This window comes from Chiloscyllium plagiosum, unplaced genomic scaffold (genome assembly GCF_037043375.1).
Source record: "Chiloscyllium plagiosum isolate Xiang-an unplaced genomic scaffold, Cpla_swu_hap1 HiC_scaffold_13, whole genome shotgun sequence".
In the NCBI taxonomy this organism is placed as follows: domain Eukaryota; kingdom Metazoa; phylum Chordata; class Chondrichthyes; order Orectolobiformes; family Hemiscylliidae; genus Chiloscyllium; species Chiloscyllium plagiosum.
In genome coordinates, this window is record NW_028270151.1 from 19,777,582 (window position 1) to 19,781,896 (window position 4,315).

The following is a 4,315-nucleotide window of genomic DNA, read 5'->3' on the forward strand; positions in this document are numbered from 1 at the left end:
GTCATCCACAGCCTTCTTGGGTAAAGAATTCTAGTGTTGGTGACTTGGCAGGAGGTTCCACTGACTATACTTCGTTGGAAAAAGAAACTCAAAAGAAATGGTTTACTCACCACTTCTGTCATTACACCTGGGGTTTTCCAGGTACCTTTTGACACAGTCAAGACAGCCTCAGCCGAAATTCCTATGTAAGGTGTAGTTGTCATCAGCAAAGCGAACATTTGTTGTTCATTCTTAATTTCCCTTGAACTGCATGGATTTCTAGGCTATTTCAGGGGATATTACATTCCAGTGGAGTCACACATTGGTAAAGACAACAGGTTTTCTTCCCTGAATGGCATGACTGATCCAAACAGATTTTAATAACAATCCATGATAGTTTGATGGTCACAGTTATAGAGTCATAGAATCATGGAGATGTACAGCATGGAAACAGACCCTTTGGTCCAACTTGTCTATGCTGACCAGATGCCCTAAATTATTGTAGTCCTATTTGCCAGCACTTGGCCTATATCTCTCTAAATGCTTCCTCTTCAGATATACAACCAAATGCCTTTTAAATCTTATAATCATACCAGCCTCCACCATTTCCTCTGGCAGCTCAGTCTATACACGTACCACCCTCTGCATGAAAATGTTTCTCCTTCGGTCCCTTTCAAATCTTTCCTTTCTCACTTTTAACCTATGCACTCTCATTTTAGACTCCCCCACCTGGGGGGAAAGACCTTGGCTATTCATGCACCTCATGGTTTTATAAAGTTTGATAAGGTCACCCCCAGTGTCCGATGCTTCATAGAAAATAACCATAGCCTTATCAACATTGCCCTACAGCTCAAGCCCTTCAGCCGAACAACAATCTTTTCTGAACTCTTTCAAGTTTCACAGCATCCTTCCTATAGCAGGGAGACCAGAATTGCACACAGTATTCCAAAAGTGACCTAACCAATTTCATGCAGAGCTGTAACATGATTTCCCAACTCCTATATTAAATGCACTGATCAATAAAGGAAAGCATACCAAAAGCCTTCTTCACTATCCTATCTACCTATGACTCTACTTTCAAGGAACTATGATCCTGTACTTGAAGGTCTCTTATTGGATTAGCTTTCAATTCCAGATCTTAGTCAATGGTTGAATTTGAAGCTATGCCTTGAATGTATTAGTCTGTGGTTCTAGATTACGAGCCCAGTAATGCTACCATTACACTGCCATCTCTTCCCATCCCCTCAGTTAACACCTAATGCTTTCATGAATGGAAACAGAAAGGTAAGTTAACTGCATCTTGGAAATGTATCATTTATGTGAAGGTAAGTTAATCCCAAGAAGTTTCAATAGGTTTGCACAATGCATGGATATGTCCACAATTGAACTAGTGAGTGCAATATTGATCATAGCTGGAGAATAAACATTTTAATGGATGTGCCCCTATTTAAAAACTTGGCTGAGCTTCAAGGAAACCCTGAAAAGCCTAGAACCATTTAATTTGGAGAGGGGGAAATGTAAGGAGATATATTTTGAGATTTTAAAGGGACTGTTCTTGGGTATGGAAAGACTGGCTTATGAGAAGAGGTTGAGTAGATTGGGCCTGTGCTCATTGGAATTTAAAAGAATGAGAAACAAGCTTATTGAAGCATACAAGATTCTTAAGGACTTGACAGGATAAATGTGGAAAGGTTGTTCACCCTGTGGGGCAGCATAAGACTAGAGGGCATAAACTCCATGTTAGTGGTTATTCAGTTAATGCAAAGGTGAGGGGGACTTTCTTTTCTCAAATGGCAGTGAATCTATGGAATTCTTTACCACAGAGGGCTGTTCAGACTGGAATCCCTAAGTATGTTCAGGGGTGAGATAGATAGATTTTTAATTAGTAAGGAATGAAGCATTATGGAGAACGGCAACAAAGTAGAGTTGACAATTATCAGATCAATCATGATCTCATTGAATGGTGGAGCAGACCCTATGGGCCAATTCTGCTCCTATATCATACAATCTTAACGAAAGAAGATAAATTTAACAACTCATGCCCAGAAATAAGCATGTGAGATGGACTACCCAGGTAGTTTGTGCACACAGATATTCTGGAACAAAACAGGAGTTGAATTGATAAGTGTAGGAATGGGGCAGTTGAGACCTGTCATATTTTTCAGATGAAATTCTGTAATATCCTATCTTAATTTTTAATGACTCCATACACATTTCCTCATTTCACATTCTCCTGTTCTATACAGTAATTTAATCACTAGGAGCATACTTCACCATTAGACTTAAATGTGAAATATTCTCTGAGTACAGCACAGACTTTCTTCAGTCCGTAATACTGTAGGTCCCAAGATGCAATGCTGAGCATCCTGGACTTCAGCAATGAGAGGTTACATTACAGTGGGGCCTCTTTTGGGTGAGAGATTTGAATCATAGAATCCCTTCAGTGTGGAAAGAGGTGATTCAGCTCATTGAGTCCACACTGACCCTCCAAAAAGCATTCCACCCAGACCCAGCCCCAATGACCACACCCCCCTCCCCCCCACAATATTCCAATAGCCCTGCATTTACCACGGCTAATTCACTTAACCTATACATCTTTAGAGCACCCAGAGGAAACCCATACAGAAACGGGGAGAATGTGCAAACTCCACACAGACAGTCACCCAAGGCTGGATCCAACCTGGAGCCCTAATGCTGTGAGACAGCAAATGCAAAGCACTGAGCCACCATGCTGCCACTTGAATAGGATGCAAAACTTTGCATAAAATTTAAGGAGAAAATACTAGAAATAATTAAATTGATAAAAACAGATACCACACTTTATCATAGTCAAAAGGCTGAGAAGCAATTTGGCAGGTTTTACAGCACATGTAGGTGACATAGTTGAGTTCTTGGTTCATATCATTGACTCTTTCTCTGATGCATTCTTTCTCTCTCCACAGAGATGCTGCCTGAGTTACTAAGTAGTTCCAGAGACTTCTGTTTTATTTCATATTTCCAGCACTTTGGTTTTGTATAACCAGGGTCCCAATGGGCTAAATGACCTGTTTCTGTGCTATAAGTACAATGTAATATGAAACATTCCAGCTACTTGCAAGATCAAGCACCAAATGAAAGGCTGTTTATCGTGTTTTCATTTGTACAATATATTCAGATTTGCTCTTACCTCCAACTTTTAGTGAATGCAAACTGCTTTAATTTCATCTCATCTCAATTGCATAACATCAGAGAGGACTTATACAGACTGATTTTTTTCTTTCAGTGGACAGAGAAACAGAATTAACATTTCAAGACCTGTATGGCTTCTTCTCCAGTTACCTCTGTTTCTATAGCCACAGATGCTGTCAGTCCTGCTGAGTTTGTTTAGCATTTTCTGTTTGTTCCAGATTTCCAACATCTACAGCATCTTACTTTTAATGTAATTCCTTTCCTGGTTGGCTTTGTTTTTGGTCCTCATTCATCTCAGAGATTGAATGGCCATTGAGGAATTTAGACATAAGGAAGGTGGGGGTTGAGGAGAGTTGGGGGGGAGGTGTGGAGATCAGTGGTCAGTGGTGGGATTGAGTGGAAGGTAAAGGAATAGAAAAGGAAGAAAGATTTAGTCAATGATGCTGCAATATCATAAAGCATAGCTTCTGCTTAGCAATTTTGTATGTCCATCTATTCTACTCAAATGTGAATAAAGTAATTTGGATGTTGATGGGGCATAATAGTCTTTTTCTATTCAAGACAACCTCCACCAAGATTTGAGCTCAGACTGATGGATCCAAATTCCATCAATTCACCACTGGGCCAATCTCATAACAAAAAAAACCACTCAAAGAACATTTATTCACATTTAAGACTGAAGAATAAGTATAGGTTTTGGGGATTAAAAATTTATGGATGACCACAGCAGGTGGTCAAGGAGTGGGCTCCATTGCTTTCTGAATTAGGGATAAATATCAAATACAGGCCTAACTAATTTTGCTCACATCCCATGAGTGATTACAAAACTCAGGCAGTTTTTCTTCAGACCAGCAGGTTGGAAAACATTTTATTTTCTCTGGTCTATTTGGGGTCAATTTTAAAAAAGTTCCAGATAGTGAAGCTATCTGGAAGTGATATCATAGTTGGGAAAAATAAGGAACAAGAATTGATTCAACTCCTTGAAACTGCACGATCTTGGATGGTGAATTGCATTTCCTAATTGCTGATGATGACATTGGTACCTGACTTAATCCTCACAGAACTGTGATTGGTTAGAGCAGAAGGACATTTTGCCTAAAATTCCTGATGTGACAAAGAAACAACTGATCATTTTATAAACATGTCTTACTATTGGAAACCATGCTCA

General features: G+C 39.5%; 1 pseudogene; it reads right to left on the minus strand.

Moving 5' to 3' along the window:
• Positions 1-2,656: 2,656 nt before the first annotated feature.
• Positions 2,657-2,828, minus strand: LOC122556396 (U2 spliceosomal RNA; annotated as a pseudogene).
• Between the last annotated feature and the right edge of the window lie 1,487 nt (positions 2,829-4,315).